This window comes from Megalops cyprinoides, chromosome 22 (assembly GCF_013368585.1).
Source record: "Megalops cyprinoides isolate fMegCyp1 chromosome 22, fMegCyp1.pri, whole genome shotgun sequence".
NCBI classification, from domain to species: Eukaryota; Metazoa; Chordata; class Actinopteri; order Elopiformes; family Megalopidae; genus Megalops; species Megalops cyprinoides.
This window is the reverse complement of record NC_050604.1, coordinates 24,483,860-24,504,305: the sequence shown is the minus strand read 5'-3', so window position 1 is coordinate 24,504,305 and position 20,446 is coordinate 24,483,860. Positions and strand designations below refer to the sequence as shown.

At 43.3% G+C, this 20,446-nt stretch overlaps 1 protein-coding gene across 1 annotated transcript in view; it reads left to right on the top strand.

Annotated features, from left to right (window-relative positions):
* Positions 1-10,567: 10,567 nt before the first annotated feature.
* Positions 10,568-20,446, top strand: part of fbxo41 (F-box protein 41) — a 56,377-nt gene continuing 46,498 nt past the window's right edge. Inside the window, exon 1 of the mRNA XM_036516971.1 lies at positions 10,568-10,755. The gene's annotated coding sequence lies outside the window, so the exon portion shown is untranslated. The remainder of the gene's footprint in view (positions 10,756-20,446) is intronic.

Sequence of the window (20,446 nt, the reverse complement as noted above, 5' to 3'; positions counted from 1 at the left end):
AAGAACATGAGCCGATGGAGATGCAGCGCCAGGCACAATCTGGTGAATACGCTGTGAATGCCTTTCTCCGAAGAATCGCACACGTCCGACGCGATTCTTTCCTTTTTAAGCGGTGAGCCTTCGTAAGAGGTGCATCTTGTGTTGGTTGTGTCTGTGAGCTTCCTAAACTGTTAATTATTTTGTTACGGTTATTGTTTTGAGCGGGGAAAACTGCGATTCCATATTCAAGAAACTCAGCGTGGTGTAATTTATTCGCAGGAGATATTATTTTATGAAAAAAACCCGCTGTTCATGACTTTTACGTGAAATTCCAGTAAAGAAACCATGATGGGGGAATTGCATTGCATCGCATTGCAACGGCAGGGGAGTAAAGAACAGAACGAAGGAACCTGTATCCATCACCACTGTGGCTAACGCCTTGGGTCTGAGTGCGCTGACATATATAAATGTCACTCATTTGTATGTAAGCACACAAAAGCTGGAATCTAAGTGTGGAAGCTTGCCTCACTCGACATACTTACGTAGTTCGATACTGCTGAGACAAGAAGTGAATCTTTTTGTGCCCCCCCCCCCCCCAAAAAAAAGTCCACGTTTGCGGGCCTCTCCTATCTAATCAAAGCACATTGAATTGTAAATACGCACTGCCACACAGCCTCTTATTACCTCCTTCATCAACATAAATCACTGCGCCTTGAGCGAAAACCTCCAGCTTTATTGGGAGAGAGATTATACTTCCCATGCACAATTAGCTTTTACCTGTTGTTTTATTCAAACCTCTCCACTGGCAGTATGGAGCAAACCCCGCTGCTCAGTGGCGGGTCTCTGTCTGCCCTGTTGCATGTAGAAGATGGATTGTCTCGCTCAGCGGGAGGAGAGAGAGGGAGAGAGAGAGAGAGAGAGGGAGAGAGAGAGAGGGAGAGGGTGGCTGTCTTGGTTTTCCAGTCTAAATGTACCTTGCGGAGAACAACTATCCTTGCTGTACCTGCCTGACAGTGGCACTTTTGATTAGCTGAGCACACCTGATTTAATCAAGCAGCAAGGATAGATAGAAGATATGCAGGACAGTGGGCCTCCAGGAGCAGGATTTAGAAACACTGGTGTAAAGTGTATATTCAAGGTGTGTTCTGGATCTAATCTCTAAAAGAAGTATCTGACTCCTACCTTTACCATGTAAAGACAAAAAGGAGGTAACAATTCAGTGCATATACAAGTGGCTCGGGAGAGGAACGGCATCACTGTTTGAGTGAATTCTCTACTTTTGTTTCATTCTGAGGCATTGGTGCCTATATGTGGCTTCCAGAGCAAATAGGATGTGGGGAGTTATGAAAGCACGTAAAGAAGAAAACAAGTACTAAAGATCTCCATGCTCTGAGCGTCCAGTGGACTGCCCTCAGTCCTTGAGGTCTTCCCTTTGTTGAGACAAGGAAGAGCAAGAGAATAACCCCCAGCCCTCTGGTGGTGGGTTTGAGAAATGCATGAAATTTTCCTCGGTAATTAATGCAGTCGTTACAAGCAGCCGTGTGCTCAATTAAGATTTATTGGCTGGGCGTTCCTCCATTTCAGAGCGGTTTCATCCCCTCCAGTTCTTACTGAATGAACACTGTTTTTCGCAGCTTTGACTTACCTTTCTTCTCCCGTCCTTTATTGTCCTTGTCCTTAGCGGCTGCGGCGACTGCATTTATCCCTCCACATTCAGGTGAAGCAAACACTGTGAGATACTGATTCATCTGACGTCTGTGTGAGGGAAGGAGTACAAAGGAAACATCCATTTCACTAAAGCAGGATGGACTCACGTCCCGTGCAGCTCTGGGGATGAAACGAGACACAGCGATAGGCTCAGAATAGCAACCTGAAACACTGCTAAAGGAAAACATCAGAAAGCAGCATCTAAGAACGACGGGATGGTGTTTGATGTTGTCTTTTATCTCAGACTCTGCAATGCCGTTCCCAGGTGGGTCTGGGTCTGTATCCTCCGGGACGCCCCAGCGTCAGTCAGCCTGCATAGGCTGGCAGCCATGTTGAATTAGGATGACGATTGGATTTTATGAAAACATACGCACATCCAAGGTTCCTCATCCGTTTGATAAAACTGGGAAATGACAACAAATAATAATGAAAAAATACATCACGCATGCCCTCCAAAATAAGTTCTGTAATTATAAGAATTTTTGGAAGTTCACTATTTTCCATTGTGAAAGTTTTGTAGGCCTGACCTACTGTCTAATAATTTGTGTAATTATTCTAATGTGCTTTCTTTTTTTTACGCTAGTACCTTTGGAGTGGCTTAAAAAGTAATTGTCCAATTATTGTACTTATTACAGAGTTATTGAATCCTTTAGTTATCTACTTATGAATGCTTCCCTTTTGCTTGGTAATGATTGTCCTTCCATACATGTGTGCTCACCTGAACACCCACACCTGACTCGGATCAGGTTGAAACATTGTCCACGTTCCTGATAGTAAAATCTTTCACTCTGGGAGCCAATCATCAGCATGCAGGTGTTTTTTTTTTTTATTTACTGTGATTGGTCTGATGGTCCTGTGCCTGTGCTCCTATAGGGCAGATTGATAAGTCGTTAGCAGCTGGTAAGACGACCCCTTGTTCCTTTAGGGCTGCCTTCACTCAGGTATGTGGAGGGTACTGTACCCAGGAAGCCACTTGGTTGGGGTTTTTAAGAAAGTCAGGGAAATGGGACATAAGAAAGCATGGATCTTCCTGAAATATTACTTTCATTCATTACTTCTTGTTCTGAGTTCCATGGTGGCTGAGGGGACTGTTGTACCAAGCTCGCTTTGATGTGAGAAAGCTCTCTGAACCATTAACCGAGCCCTGTCTAGAAATTAAATTTAATTGTTATTAATTAATTTCATTGTGATGTGTAATTTTGTGAGCCATGGTCAAAGTGGTGTGGGGTGAATGCGCATTGTGGTTGTATGTGGGAGAATATTAAACACGATGAATTTTGAAAAGCTCAGGCATATACTATATACTGTATATAGAATGAAATCTCAGTCAATATTGTGACATTAACCTTATGTGTTTCCTGCCCCTTTGTATTAATCCAGCCCTTAAATGTCCCTTAAGTCTACCTTAGATGAAATATGTGGAGGGCTGGAGTTATTGTCACAACCAAAATAAAATGTTAAATTCTTTTTTGGAAATGCCCTTTCAAATAAATCTATGAATAAACACTTATTTGCTAAATTTGAAAAGCCTACTAAACAAAATGACACACACACACACACACATGTAAATTTCACGTGAGGACGGTTTTTGTGTGTCCTTACGCAACGATAACCCACTATCTTGCTGCCGATGCATGTTCCAGAAATCCTCTGAAAACGGACCAAGTATCCATGAACCGTAACCTTCATTTGAATTCAGATTTGCAGTGCTCTCCTGCTCATTCATGGACGTAAACACACACAGGAGCAAAGATTTGGTCAGAAGCCACATCAATATCTGCTCTCTCTAGCACAACTGTGTGTGTCCAGGCACATTTTTATTCATGGTTTTTTAGCTCTCACGATTTACATAAATCCATGTTTTCAAGGAATTGTGGCAGAGATGTCACCAGTTGCTTTTTAGGGTCGTTTAATCTCCTGAAGGCGGTTAAAAATATCAGCATGTAAATACATGCAAAGATCGAGCAGTCTATTGCCTCTCCTGCATTAGGAGCTCAAATAAGTTCCACTGAAAATCTACTGAAGAGCAGTACTTAATAAGACATACTCTGTTACTATGACAACAGCTGTGGCCTAAGCAAAGAATACCAAAGTCTGTGTTATTATTGTTGTTATTATCAATGTGATGGCTAATATTGTAAAAAATTATTATGGTGATGATGATGATGATAATGATGGGTCTTCTTCTTCTTATTATTATGATTATTATTATTATTATTATACACAATCACTTATAAAACTGCCAAAGGTGACTGTTCTGTGTTGTCATTATTCACTGGCAAATAGAATTTTGTCAAAAGGAACAGAAAAGTTTGTTTGGGTTAATGCTTTAAAATACCTTTTTATGAACGTGGAGGAAATCAAAAGAATAAGTGTGCGTGTTTGTTTTTGTATTACCTGAAAATGCATTCCGTACTAACAGTAGTGGATGAGATGAGCATTTGAATCACAATGGTCTGCAATGGCGTTGTTCTGTGATTGTTAAATTGGTATGCATAGAATGCGTTTAGTACTGTCAGACCTTTCACCTACATTTATTACTATTCATCCACTTAGTGCTGCACGGCCACTTTGAATATTAAATTGACATGACTCTGCGCTGACTTTCTATTGTTCTTGTTTTCTGTTTGTATATGTGTCCCTGCTAATGTGAGTACAAAATGAGTTAAATTCCATAGTGATTTGTCCAGCTCAGCCTTACATAAATCATGCCTAGTTGAGCAAACTGGCTGGAAAAAAAAATGTCAGACGTAAGAAAAGCAAAGCGAAAACTCCCCGAAAGCGAACAGTAGAAGTTCCCATCCTTTACCTTCCCGGCTGTAATGCTGCTCTGTATCTCAATTTACTCTCTTTAAGTCTCGTCAGTTTTTTTGCTTCTTTATCTGTACACTGTCCCTCTTTTTTGTCCTCTGACTTCTCTATACCTCCTCCTTCTGTTCCAACATTACTGCACCTCCTCCTCAGCGCCAACATCTCTACACCTCCTCCATCTGTCCGTACTCCTCTACACCGCCTCCTTCTGTTCCAACACTCTACACCTCCTCCTTCCAACACAACTGTATGGCAATTCCTCCCTCTGCCACCCTCTGTACTACTGCCTCCTGCCTTCTCTGTGTACCCCTGAATGCCTACTCTCTCCCCCTGCTCTGTACCCCTGAATGCCCACTCTCTCCCCCCTGCTCTGTACCCCTGAATGCCCACTCTCTCCCCCCTGCTCTGTACCCCTGAATGCCCACTCTCTCCCCCCCGCTCTGTACCCCTGAATGCCCACTCTCTCCCCCTGCTCTGTACCCCTGAATGCCCACTCTCTCCCCCCGCTCTGTACCCCTGAATGCCCACTCTCTCCCCCTGCTCTGTACCCCTGAATGCCCACTCTCTCCCCCCGCTCTGTACCCCTGAATGCCCACTCTCTCCCCCCGCTCTGTAGCCCTGAATGCCCACTCTCTCCCCCCGCTCTGTACCCCTGAATGCCCACTCTCTCCCCCTGCTCTGTACCCCTGAATGCCCACTCTCTCCCCCTGCTCTGTACCCCTGAATGCCCACTCTCTCCCCCTGCTCTGTACCCCTGAATGCCCACTCTCTCCCCCTGCTCTGTACCCCTGAATGCCCACTCTCTCCCCCTGCTCTGTACCCCTGAATGCCCACTCTCTCCCCCCGCTCTCTCCCCCTGCTCCGTACCCCTGAATGCCCACTCTCTCCCCCTGCTCTGTACCCCTGAATGCCCACTCTCTCCCCCTACTCTGTACCCCTGAATGCCCACTCTCTCCCCCCTGCTGTGGGCCAGCACTGAGTGACACCGCATTGCTCATGTCAGCTCTGTGAGCCCTGAGGTTTTCGGAAGGCGCTGAGTCACCCAGGCTGAGGCCATCCGAGTCTTTTGTTGCCATGGCATTGTGAGAGAAGCTTGGGTTTTGTGAAGCGTTTGGTGACACCGGAGTGCACTCTGATATCTCCAGGGCTGAAGGATAGTGTTTGCTTGATGTTAACGTCAATGTCATTCATTTGTTCTGGAGTAAATATTGACAATATATGAATTTTGCTATATTAGAGAGTAGTATAGAGTAGCGGAGTACTGTGAATCCAGGTTGCATCTGAGAATATACAACATCTGCTGACAGTTCGGTGTGTCTAAAGACGTTTTCATATTCATTTTTTTGAGAAGCACTACTCTCAGGTTTCAACATCAGAATGATGATGAATGAGTGCCTACAGTACACATTTAATCGTTTACTCTCTTCTGCTGCCCTCTGGTGGTGAGTGTCAGGTCCTAAACCCAGAGCAGGCGACAAATAGCGTCTTAATTTTACATGTATATATACCATTTTACATTTTACATTTATTCATCATTCAGCAGATGCTCTTGTTCACAGTGACATACCAGAACTGCATTAAGAAGGCAATTAACCACGCAGATACTGAATCATTAGTGTCATCATTGAAGTGTAGAGCCATTGTTGGAAACATTACACAAAAGGCATAAGTGCGGTCACAAGGCGAGTGAGTTCTCTTTTCTCATAATTTTCTCCTCTCTGCAAGATAGTAGGGTCAAGCCAAGCTTCAGAATATTATGGAGATGATAGAACATGCATTACGATAATATTTGTAATTGCAAATTCCCTAATAATTGCTAATATTTTCGCGTCTACTTTGTGTCATATTAAAACGATACCGAGACAATTCAATGAAGGAACTTAATGAATCATTTTTAATAGTTGGTCACGAGTGCATGGTGCTCCAGTTTTCTCTTTCTGAAAAAAAAAACTGTCAATAAATGGAAAAATATAAAATCCAAAATGTAAGAAACACACATTTAAAGCATAATAATATACAGCACATGATGCATACAATGTATACATTATTTATTCTGTGTGACTTCATGCATGTATTGGAAATTATAATTTATGATGTACTTTGTAACCTTTGCACAACATTACATGAATGAGGGAAACTATAATTTTTTACATTGTCTAAAATATGCATTTTCTTTGACATGCTGACGTCCTCCCTGAACTCCCACTTACCGAATGCTCACCACAGTGTCATTATCATTGCGCTTTTTTTTCCTTTATCTTTTAATATAAGATTCTTTTTTTCTGAGGGCTTTTAATTTGATTGCATGTTTGCTTCTTTATTCTCCATGGCTAATGTAAGACAGGACTTCACATTGTTTTAAAATGTCATGCATGTGTAATGGTTGCTAAGCAAGTGATGACTAATAATATCTGCACTGAATGTGAGTGCAGGAGGGAAGACACAGCAGAGGGAGCCTAAAGTGCCACCACCGAAAAAAGACCAGAGAGGAGAAGTCATTTTATAATGTGGTCAACCCGTAAGCAGCAATGAAACGGGGAAACTTTTCCAAATGATGGATATTCCATCCTTCTCTCTGCATGAGATATAAAGGTCAATTTCAGTCCATGGGGATTTTTTTTTTTTATATACATTAAGAGTAATTTGTAAATGGGAAAAAAAATGATCGGAATAGCAGTGTTCCTCATTTTACAAAAGATTGAATGACTATAATTACAAATTACAGAGTCAATTGAAGTGAAAGCTTTCAGCAAGTCTCAGTGGCACAGAAAACATGGATCATAGCTGATCACAGAGTGTGATGGAGTAGTGAGGAGATGGTGTTGTGGAGTAGTAGTATGTGGTAGAGTAAGGATGTGGTAGTGTAGTGGTTGTGGTGTTATGTAGAGTTAGTTGCAGTTGGGGTTACAGTTTTAGTGGTGCTGATTTTGGACTCTTCAACACAAGGACACGAACACTACAACTGACTGTCCTCTTCAAATATTCAGCTGATTTAAAAATGCATAACCACTCTGTCTGACTAACCCAGAGTAAAAGAGGAAACAAACAGAAAAACACCAAAACAGAGTAACGTACAGTCTAAAAAACTAAAAAGCTTGTCTCCTTGACAAGAAAATCAAGGAACAAATAGCTGGAGCTTCATTTGAAAAATACTCACTGCCCTTAAAATACCATCACCCATGGCTATCGCCCTGTGCTGATCGCAAACTACAGTCATCACAGCCACGCCTGAGGCCCAGACTCAATCAAACTGCACTGTACGGTCCTTTAAGCGACAAATGTAAGCACTTGCCATTTTTGGTGATATCAGTGATGCTAATTTCAACATGATGATGGTAAACATTTATTACCTTTTCTAATCAGGACAGATCTATAAAGAACAGAACCAGTGACTGGAGCAGATCTGGTTATCAGACTAGTACTAGCCTTCAGAGTCGTCGTCATGGCAGAGTATTTGGTGGTGCCCCCAGGGAATTTCATCTGATATCTCGGATTTGGTAACCTCCCACACCAATATGGACATTCTACTGTGCAAGAAGAGGTTTTAATGTGTGATATTAATCATGTGACACTCTTTGTGAGGAGTCCATGCCTTCTGGGGGAGCGGCCTACTATATAAAACCACATTATAAAACACACTGTTCCAGTCCTGCTTTCTGATTGGTCAGTTTGCTTTCAAGCCCTGTGAAAATATTCATCATGGCTGTACTGCACAATGTCTTTGTGGCACTGTGCTTCTACTAAAACTTAAAACTGATGTGTAAGACTGAGGCTAAACTGACCCACACGAGGTTGGTGGCATGCTCATTTTGGAGATGAATTCGGGTTTGACAAAGGGCTGTGTCCTTATCGTATTGTATTGTAGTTGTAGACCATGTGTATATAGTTAAATTCATGTATATATAAACGTACACTTTTGTGTTGGATTTTTTTCATCGTTTCTCATTCATGTGGATGTTCAGTTGAAGCTACACCCTTCCTCCCTGCCACCACATGCAGTGATCACTGTCTACCACTAGGTGGTAATGTTGTCCCTCTTGAGCTGAAATCCTGACTCAACTCTGCTCATTAGGCATGATAATTAATGCATAGCATGAAAGGCTTCCGCTCATCTTTCATTTTCTATAAATGTGGGATCTCGCAGCGTTCCCTCTCAGTGCTGAACAGAAATAGAAACTCAGTTTAGGGAAATCTTCGAGAATCCCTCTCAGAGAACAGAAGTCAAAGATGAAGGAGGATATCCACGCACTTAATGCTGTTCTTGCGAAATGTTTTAAATTGAATTTTTACAGATTCCGTCATGAATAAAATTCCATTTTTTGCCCAGTAATGGATACAATAAGATTTATTTCTCCTGTCTTGACAGCTGAGGTTCTTTTCAAACATTGGCCAGGCGATGTTGCATAATTTTTCCTGGATCAAGCACAACATAGTCAACAAAACTGCACTGTGCAGTTCTACAGGCCAGACTTGCACTTACCAATATGACACTGTGTAGACAAGACCAGATCCCAGAAGGCATTGCTGTCATAAACTATCCATTTCTTGCACTTCAGCCCTGTGGCTCCGCAGCCCAGCACAGAGCGCTGCTAGAAGACAAGCTGGTTTAGGAGTGCGAAAAAAAGAATCTCTTTACCCTCAAGCAAATCAATCTGAGTTCTGTGTGCGGAACACACACTACCCTGTGGAATGGAGGGAAAGAACATTCGCTGGCATCACCATGGATACTTTGGAGGTAGAAATCCCACAGGAATGCTCCTGACCCATACGGAGGGAATATTGCTGGCTTATCTCAAATAATGAATGAATGAATTGATGAGTGGATGAATGGACAAATGATTGATTGGTTGAATGAATGAATGAATGAGTGGATGAATGAATGAATGAATGAACTGGCATTCCTCTCCAAGGTGGAAACCGATTTGTCACTAACAGCTCTGAAAACACTAGAGGAATAAAAGCAAGACAAGCAAGCAACCAGTTACACAAAAGTCAAACACCAGATGTTTGGAAAAAAAAAAAACTTGGAATGCCATAAAGGACGTATGAAGCCCTAAAACAGCTGACTGTGACCTGAACCCCATTTGTCACGCACTCTAAATATTTACACAGAGACACGCCCATGTGAGAGGATTCACTAAAACGTTGCGTAGACACAGGGTGGAGTGAGTGCCGAAACTTAATGTCCTGCATAGTGGTGGTTTAAAAGACCACTGCAAGCTGCAAGCTGGGCATGACTGCAGGCTGGCTGTTCATGCGATTTTTGAAGAACTCCAGCTTTGAAATGCTTTGGCCAAAAACTCAGTTAATTTTAAGGTAGTGTGTAATGGACATCAGTGTATACCTTCTGAAGCCTGAAGTGAATAGCTTAATGGGTCCTCTGTGCAAAGCTCCTTGCTCGGTTTTGTTTTCTAAAGCAAGTTAATTTCATCTTCTTAGGCATCTTCTTGTGACGCGTATTGGTTTCTAGGTCACAGATGCACAAGCAGTACCAACAAACACCTGATCCACACAAGCCCTCTCATAGCACTGTACCTCTTCAGCTTCATAGCTCACGGCTATATAACCACAGGGGGTGAGGCATGAGGCTCTTTCTCTCCCTCTCTCTCTCTCTTTCTCTCTCCTTCCACCTCTCCGTCTCTCTCTCAGCTCTACAGGACTGTCTCTACCTCTCTGCCTGCTGCCTCCCTGTTGTATTCCTTCCAGAACTTTCCCCTTCCTTTTCCAGATCTGAAAATGGGCACAGCAGCTGACAGTGATCAACACAGATTTTGTAAATCGGGCTCTTGAGAGGCCGATTCCCCAAAACCTCACCCTGGTAGAGCAATACAATGCTTCTACCTAATTCACACCATCAAGGGCATGATTATTACACTCTAACAGTGCTCCACACACGGTAGACATCAGGGGAGGGTCTGTAGTTGTACCCTATGTTTTGCATTTTTACACTCCGACCCTTTCAAGATCCTGCTGGATGGAAAAAGCAGCGCTAAGACGTTCTTTTGACCTGACCGTGCATGCATATTAATGACAGCCGGTTATTCGGACAGATCACTCAGGCACCGAACCGGTTAAGGCGGGGATGCCTCTCATGTAGCGGGTTTTGCTAGGCAGAAATCGCGCACAGGCAGCACACCCCTCTCTGCCCGCGCGGGTTCGGGCGCGTGCTGTACTGTATTCTGCTGCAGAGTGGAACGCGTGACGTCAACGCTGGAGCAGTTGCCTGGCTCGCGAGGAAAATGGGGAGAAATTTGCGAGGTGAGAGACGCTCTTTTAATACATTATGCGTGCTTTTTTCGGGGGGGCGGTGGTAGAATGACTTTTTGTGTATTTATCAGGTGAGCAACGGCGTGCGCACGGCTAATACCTTAACCGCTGAAGGATAAGCTAAATATACGAAATGAAAACCAGCCGCACTAATGAATTACACGGCAGCCAGGCGCGCGGAGGAAAATGGTGAAAAGCATTGCTACTGGGTGCACTTTTTTCCATTCGCGTTCCTCGTAGCCGGCGCGTTGCTCTCTGTATCTGTGCGGTGAGTTTAGCATATTTCATAAGACGCCTTTCAACAGAAACATCGCACGTTTGTAAACCCGAATTTTGCATTAAACGACAGTGCAAAGCCGCGGCTGCGGCGTGCAGGGATTTGTTGCACTTGTCCGTACGCCGAACCGAAAAACCGTGTTCGCAGCGCCAGCTCGTCTGAAACGAAATGTGCAAAGAAGCTTGCGACCGGGAACGTTAGTGAAAGAGTCGCTTAATCGATCACCTGTCAATATGAAGCCTAACAGGTAGACCCTTGAGGTTGTTGCTTCGGTTAATGAACAGTGTCACCGGCCTTATGTGCCTCTTTAACCAAACAGAGGAAACCATAGCGTGAGGGTTCGGCTGAAGATGCTACTTCTCTCTCATGTCCTGTTGGCTACGTGTCTGACGACAGCGTAGCAGTTATTTAGCAATACCTATAAGCAAATGGTAAGACTGCACTGTGCACCAAAGCGGCTCATGAGACCGACAAAACCCAGTGCGTTTCTGCAGCGTTGTGATACACCGGTGTGGCCATACATTCTCCCTGGGAAAGTAGGTCTCGCGCAAGAAAAACGAATTGTAGGAATCGTTTATCATCTCTAGGTTGTCAGTGTTTTTTTCCACCCTAAAATGCGCAACTGTACGTTTATATAATCATTTTTTACAGGCTCTCGTGGTTTCTGAAAATTAACTTAGGTGGTCTAAACGTATAGGCTGATTTTGGTGATGGTGAGCCGTAGGATGAAACGAGTCCGAAGACATTGACGCGTCAGCGGAATCGGAGTGTGTTGGCCTCGTATTGACCGTGTTTGGTTGCTTAATGAATGGCATCGTTGTCTCGTGAGCCACACTGGGAAAGATTAGGAGACTAATTGATGTCTATTTAGTCTATTTGAATATGGGGACGAGGAACAGTAATGTCGGCGGTATGTATATCTGTGCTCTCGCCTTCTGCCGCTCGTAGGCAACACATAGAGGATGCAGAGAATTTACCTTCATTTGACTATCACCCTCAACCAGCTTTTGGTCGTTTGTGCACGACAAGAATGCTAATTTAATTAAGGATCACCCACTTAGCACTGTGATTGCAATGGCAGCAGCGTTACGTAGAGAAGGGTCCCAAACCCAAAGGTTGCTGGTTTGACTCCCGGCTGTGCCACTACTGTTGTACCCTTTGGCGGGGTTAGTTAGTAAATATTCAGCTGTGTAAATAAACAGCATGGAAAAAACTGCAAGCCGTGCAAATCACTCTGGATAAAAGTGTAGGCTAAACAAATGCATAGTCACCTTTGTACTGGATTGCATCTGTGATGGTGTCATTTTTGTGCGCTTCACATGAAAGCATATTATTCCCAAACAACAAAAAACAACTTTCATCAGCCATTGAACTTGTGATGTTGTGTCACTATAAAAAAAAAAAAAAAAATCATTTTGTTACTCAAACCTAAGTGCATTGAATGTTGGACTTATATGTGGCTGTGTAGCAAGTGTACGTCATTCGGATGAGTTTGTGCGAGTAAGATAAAAGCGACCATGAGTGACGTGTGAGTGTGGACGTCCCACACGTCATTTCATTTGTGCTGCCGTAGCCTTCATGGATGAACACATAACAACGGAATGTTCTTTTCCCAGAGGAGGTAGGCCTATGTCAAACACTGATAAAGGTGGCACTGGGCCACTCGTCAAAGATGAACGGAAGCAAACACAATGTAGATATGTACAGGGATGATTTCTTCAGCCCTGCTCTTGCTAAATAATGTAATCAATATAACCTGCAGTGTTCTGACTATGATTTTCAGTGGGAATAGGTAGCAGTCAGGTGAGCGCTCGCAAGTAGCAGTGATTAAAGTCCAGGGTCAGTGTCCAGATAACAACAGCTGCTCCACCAGAATAAGCATGCTTCTCAGATTTAGTCCCATTGTGAATGCTGTATGAATGACCAGATGCACTACATCAATCTATGTCAGTGGTTATAGAGTACTGCGGTGGTTTATGAATGCTTCATACAGCAAAATCTACATGCTCATGAAGGAGTTCCGCTGATTGTAACCTTTATGAAACACTTTCAAAGTTAAACTTAACACTGAGTGTGGCCAAAAACTGTTTGTGAGCCCCCACCATTCTGACAAAATGACATTTTAGGAGGCTGACCTTAAATGGAGCATGTGAAGATTACTGTATTTATTAGCTGAGGGGTGGTGATTTACTGTCTGACTGTTTTTCACAGGGGTGCTCCGTATGCACTGTGTAATTGTAGCAGATGGCCCCCAGTGATGATGTCACAGAAAGCAAGGTTCAGTAGTGCACAAGACAGTGAGGATAGCTGTGTCTGAATTGTTACTGTTTCGTTCCATTAGTTCCATTCAATTCAGTTCAATTCAAATGGAGTTTTATTGGTATGACAAAGGAAACCGTATTGCTAAAGCATGAAAAAGCTGCAAATATAGAAGCACCAATTACACTGACAGTGATTATATCCTGTACTGTAATATACGGTATATAATCGTGCGTATACACGTAACCACACACCCACATAGACATCCATGCACACACATGCATATACATACATACTTGCATATGAAAATGGTAAGCATGTTAAGGTAATGCCAACACACACAAACACACGAGTATACACTCACGTAAACACACACATTCAGTTCACACAGAAAACATGACATGTTCACAGTCTACACTGAATCACTATAATTTCGAAGGTATGCCATTCAACACACGTGCACACACATGTACACACATTCTCTCACTCACCCCCCCCCTCTCTCTCTCACACACACACACACACACACACACACACACACACACACTGAGTTCACACTGAAAACACGGTATGTTCACAGTTTGCTTTGCTATCAGTTCCAAGGCTGTCCTTTTCACTTCCCTCGATGCCGTTATGCCAACAGGGGAGAGTGGCAGCCAAGCGCTTGTGTGAAATAGTGGGGACACGAGCACAGTTCATGAGGAACAAGCGGGGCGTGCTTCTCCCAGAAAAAAAATAAAAAGCTGGCGTGTGGTTATCAGTCACTATGTGATGTCCTGTGGTTTATATTTTAAATTTTAATGTCAACAAGAAAACAACAGGAAAACAAAAGCCCGCAGAGGCATTCCTTATGTTTAAATTTAAGTTGTGTGGGTGCTTTTTTATTCAGTGAGCACTCAAGTCAACATGTTTCACTCTGATTGGCTACTGTGTTCCATGGGGAGCCAATCAGATACAAGTGCTTTGAGTCTGTATTGAATATATGTATGAAAAAATACATGGCATTCCCTTAAAAACAATTTCACTTCTAGGATTGTGACATTGAGCTATTTGGATGCATCTCTAAGCTGTAAATCCATGGCAACAATATGAATATTAATTAGGCTTTTTTTATTTTCATGATTGTATTGTTAGACAATCGAAGGCTGATAGCATTAGCATCGGATGTTTTTGTGAAAGGCACACATGAGATGCATGTATTTGCATACATTTACATGTGTAACACTGTCAGCAGATTAAGTGCTTCCTGTTTGAATGTGTCACCTCGTTCAGGGACAGGAAACCGTGCCCTTCTGCAGCCTTTTGAGTAAGTGTCCCATTTAGAGCTGCAATCACAGGTGATTTGACTGCTAATCCAGGTAAGTATGTCATACAGTCATCCAGATCTGAGCGCAAGTGAAAGCCAGAAGTGGTGTCCCTCTTTCCCTCTTTCCTTTGTCCTGATCTATTCTGAGAAGATAAGTCTGTCTGAGAAGCCCTGAACTGAAAATGAAAATGGCTTTTTTTTTTAAAGGCTTTACAAAAATGTGGATTTCTAGCTCAGAGCTGACAAAATCAAGCCATTACGGCTGTGAGGTCTGTCATTTGTGAGGTGGGCGATAGAGCTTCAAGCTCCCCTCTCTACCCTGGGCGAGTGGTCAGTGGTCTAATCTGGGTTGAATTGAACTGGCTAATCTGCTGTACCCAGAATCTTCCCAGTCTGTCTGGCTAGTGGGGCCCTGATATAGTGCTAGAAAGAGCCAGGTTATGTCATAATGCTTATGATATGGCATCACCACGCATATGTCACAACATCAAGTATTGCAATGTTGCCTAAGTACGTAACGGACGTGATTGGCCAGTACACCTGTCAATCTCTTATAAATTGTCTTTTGAGCAGAGCTGGGCACAAGCATGCAAGGATGCTTGGTTTTGCAGGGTTTTGCAGCGCAAACCACAGCAAATGGCACAGAAGGGGGAGAAATAGCCATGGCATTTTAAGTTATTCCATTTGCAAAGTTACCAAACCGATCTTCTGCTAGCTGCTAGAATTGGCACTTTTGTAGGGAGAAAATAGAGCTGACAGAGTCCCAAAAATTGCCAAATATGGAAGCACGAAAGCACTAAATTGGCAGCACTGGGCTGGCCAGAGTAATGGGCCCAGACTTCAGAAAAGCAATTTGAAAGAGGTGCCCACACTCCTAGCAGACAATAGATTGCAGTGCTATGGTGAGCGGAGCCAGCCACCACAACCCAGCCGGCCTGTTTGGTGCTAATTACGATTGGTCGATTGAGGCATTATGCGCACGCTCGGCGAGTGAGTGAGTGATGTAGGGCACTCTGGCGGTGAGGCCCGCAGGAAATTATTTGGTGCTGTAAATTTGTAAACAATGACCCCGACGATCGAATGACCCTGAGGTCCACTCAGAACTCCACTCAAGTGAAGGCTCATTTGCCAAATACCCTCAAGAGGAGACACCTGCTGTTTAACATTTATAATAGCATTTTCATCATTAGTATTAATTACTTTGCATATAAATGCATGCAGCTAATTTTACTAGTCAGGAGTTTTCCTTTTATCATTGTCTTGTTTTCCAAAAATGAGGACATTTACTAGACTTATGGCTTTTAAGATAGCCATCCTAAAGATATTATACACAAACTTTATGTTTGTAAAAATATTCTTACAGCATGCACTACTGAAAGAATATATTAAAATGAGTAGTGAGCGGCTGCATCATTGATATGGCATTCGGATACATGAGTGACACCCAGCACTCAGGAAGTACAGAAGTGATGAAAGGAGTCGTTCTTTCACAAACGTGAAATCCGTGTCTTCCATTTTCATTGACTCTGCCACTAATTTCTTGCCACTAGTTTTCAAGCAAGTTAACAAGCTAGCTGACTACCAAATGAATTTAAGATAAGTCGTGCACAGCTTTATACAAGCAGACTGTGGGCGCTCGATTGGCCAGCGGGGGTCGCTAGTGTGCGACGAGACGGACAAACCCTGGCTGACCTATCCACCTCTATCCCCCAGTGGAACTAAGCCAGTTTGTTCTGCCAGTGTGGGGTCCCGGTCATCTTTGACTGATGACATGTCTGGGATCAAACCCGGACCGTAGAGCTCAACTTGCATTCAAAGCCGACACCTTCACCACTGAGTTACTGGGCCTGCATTTACGTATGTTGTGCCTTATTCCTCAAGGTGGGGGGGAGGGGGGGTGCAAGTCCCGTGATCAGTGAATGGTTGTGGGAGTAGGCGTGTTTTGAGTTTTGAGGCGGTAGGTAGAATTGTGACCCGAATGGACAAGCGCGGCTCAGCGGCAACACGACGTCCCCTGTTGCAGCAAACGCTTGGCTGAATAAGTAATGCTCAGGAACAAACTCACCGTACTTTGTTCTCAGAGAAGCGGGGCAGGCTGTTGCTTCCGTGTAACCATGCAGGTCACATCAGGGTCCCAGACGAAGTTTACATCCGCAGGTCTTCTGGCTCTGCCTTATTCTAGTCATTACTGTTGCTTTGCATGATCACATTCATTGCCATGTCAATTATTAAAAACTTTACTGAATTAAAAAAAAAAAAATCTCATATTTTCACTGTGCTGAATATGCATGGGGCCTTTGTATAATGGGTCTAATATCACATAATAGTTAAATTGCCCTCTCACTCATCATATCTCTCAGCGGCACCAAAAAACAGAGCTCCCCAGGGCCCCATTGGTTAAAAGACGTCACATGAACTCCTCCACGCACACTTCCACAGTAGCAGGCATGGCTGAGTGGGAATGTCTGTGGCACCAGTGGAACAATCTAGAACGATTATGACCAATCACGCAGCATAAGCGTAAGGGCATTGGAGAGCGCTACATGTCATTAGCCCATACTTGCTGGCTCACGGGTTAAAGTACTGATGTAAATAAATAAATAACAGTGTCTGTTATTTTGTAGATATTTATATGTTCAAAAGTAATGGTTCCATGATTTTGAACGTGATGTATGGACCTTTTACATTACAGACATTTAATGTTAAGCAAGAAATGGATTCTTCTGTATTTTGCGTTAGAGACTGTCAGTGCTCTTAATGACTCTCCCAGCCTTCTAAAATTGTCAGGTAAACTCTGCAACATAAAACTAAATTCCAAATTCATTATGTATTAATATTGTAAATATGATGAACTTTCAGTAGCACTTGAATTTAAAAGCTGTTATGACAAAAATAACTTCTGCGGGGGGTTTACAAGATACTAGTACTGACACCTTGTCTTATCGTGTTACAAAACCACTGTATTTTCCTCTGGGTTTTGGACTGCAGAGTTTCAGTGTTGCTTGGGCAAGATGTTTAGTTGAAATATCTTAAAACTGTGTATCTTAAAATATCTTATGTCTGTGTAGTATGTCTAAAATTATTTTAATTAGTTTGAAAAAAAAAATGATGACCAAGCTTTAAACGTGAAAACATATTTCATATGCAGCCCAAATCCAAAAGATGCATCTCCAAGCCAGTCAGTTAACATTTCAATGTATTCTTCTGTAGTCTGACTGTAGTGTGCGATAGAGCTCAGTTTTGATTGAGGAGCTAATGTTTACAGGCGTGGAGGAACAGGGTGAAACGCACAACAATGTTGTGTGTGTCTTACTCCCCTGAGCCCATTGCACATACTCGCCCTCTGAATTCCTCAGAAGAGCAAACACAGAGTGACTGTCGCTCTGTGAATACATGAATACATTCCTCTCTGCTTTACTGCTGTAGAGTGTCAGTTGGTGTCCCATTGGTGCGGGTTTGTGTTTGTGTGTGTGTGCGCGTGCGCGTGCGCGTGTGCCTGCGCACTTGTATGTGTGAATTGTAAAGCGGGTGATTCCCACGTCAGCGCCTGTGTTGTCCGCAGTTAAGTCGTTTTTTTTTCTCGAAGGCATTGATTTGCCAGGATGTGTCTGCGGCGGTGTGCTGTTTGTCCGTGCCAGTATGGATCCGTAAAATGAGATTGTGCTGTTTACGTCCCAGGCGTTGTGTCTGTGCCGGCTTTAATCTCCCTTTCATCTCTGCGATCATCAGTACGATAAATCGTGTGCTTCCTGCCTCCCCTCTTTCCCCACACCTGAGTATTAGATTGAGCCTAATGGTGATGCCAAGGTAGATGCCCATTATACTTCAAAAGAGACCCGAAGGAGGCTGAGGGAGTGCGCTCGTTCAGAGCTCGGGTTTCCTGTTCCTCTCACGCTCTGTTAGCCCCTTCACGGTTACATCTACGTTTATTCACACGGCGGCCTCTACGATCCGAGCGCATTCGGCGGGGCTAGGAGAGTACCAGCGCCGATACTGAATCATTAGCGGCAACATTGAAATGTAGTGCCATTGTGGGAGACATTACACAGTGGGAGTAAGTGCTGTCGGAGGGGGTGTAGCCGTGAGCTGTTATCGGTATATTTCCAGCCGTGAGGTATCGCTCCAGCATGCTTACCGCTGAGCTTAGGCCACTGCGGAAAGTGCCACCAGACTTTTATCTTCTGTACTTACATCTCAGTATGTTTTTGTTGCAAGGAATCGGGTGAATCTGAGCACAGAGGTTACTCAGGGCGCACAGTTGTCTTTTCTGAAGGTTCGAGAAGCAAAACCAGGCTTGGTAAGGTGCTGCGTACACATTAACTAAATGGGACAAGGGAGCAAGCTGGAAGTGAGGCCATCTGGTGGTTGTCCCAGGAAGCAGCAGCCGGGAACCCTAACAGGAAGTTGATGAGGCCCCCTGCTGGTCATTCCGGGAAGCAGCAGCAGCAGCCGAAGCCCAGACACTTTTACAGCTACCACCTTTTTATTAGTGTGAGTAGTGTTACATTAATTAACAAATAAATACTTTTGGTGAATAAATAAAAGGATAAATGAGTGAGTCTGGCAGATCCAAATATACATATATATAAATAATATATAATATATATCTAAATATATAAGTACGTTTTCAGTAGCAGTCAGCAGCCCCATTCCTTCCTTTTTTCAGCATTGTAACGGACAAACTGTTTGAGTTCAATATGAGTACTTTATACCATGGTATTATTATTGTACTTTATCATTTCTATTTGAAATATGTGAAGTTTCAATATTGAATGACAAGCCACCTATTATATCTAACATAGTAACCAGTGATTTTTGAGGCTTAGTTGCTTCTGAACTGACGCCTTTATTAGGATGATCCCAGTGCCTGTGGGACCCCCTGACGGAGGGTAGTGCAGTAAGTTTATGTCACTAAAGTGTTGTGCAAATCATGACAGATTTCAATCTTCCTGGGGTGACTCAGATATCAGCGCCAGCCACACGTCCATATCACACAATCAGGAGACTGTACACAAGGAATCGCTGTTTTTTTAGAGTGAGCATCATTAAAAGTATTTTGTACCACAAGCTTTTTATAAGTGGTATAAGAGGTCAACATTACAGTTTTATGTTCACAGGGAATCACTTTTTATTGTTTTACATTATCATGGGCTATAGGATACTCAGGAATGCCCTTGCTGAATAAGGAAATAAGCTTGGCTGTTCATCTATACAAGGACCAATTTGAGAATATTATTAGTATTGATTTCCAAATATCTTGTACAAGGCTCATTAGGCAATGCCCCTGTCAGAGGAATAGCAAATGGAAGGAAATGTCACCCACAGCAGTGATTTTTTTCTTTTTTTTTCTTTTTGTTTTACAGCACCATTTCGATGGAATCCAGTTTTCCGAGGCATTATTCCGTGTCGTATTCGTTAGATTGGATGTGTGGGTAAATGGTCCTGAAATAGTTTCCTGCTTTGATTTGTATCCCTGGGAAGCAGGGAGAGATTACCAGTGATGAACAGCACCTTGGATAGATAGCATTAAAATGCTCCAGTGGGGAAAATGAATACCTATTGCAGGCGGAGCCGAACGGCAGCTGGCTTAGCGTGTGTGTCTACCCCCGGCTTATCGTGTTCCCGGTAATGAGAGACATTCAAGTCATGAAAACATCGATACCGCTAATATAACGGGGAAAAGGATTCTGGGTAATGTAATGTAAGCCAATCAAGGTCTGCCACTTTACAGTGCACAGTAGCACATAGAGAGGGTAGGAGGAGGGGATTTAGTGTGTGTGTGTATCTGTGTGTGTGTGTGTGTGTGTGTGTGTGTGTGTGTGTGTGTGTGTGTGTGTGTG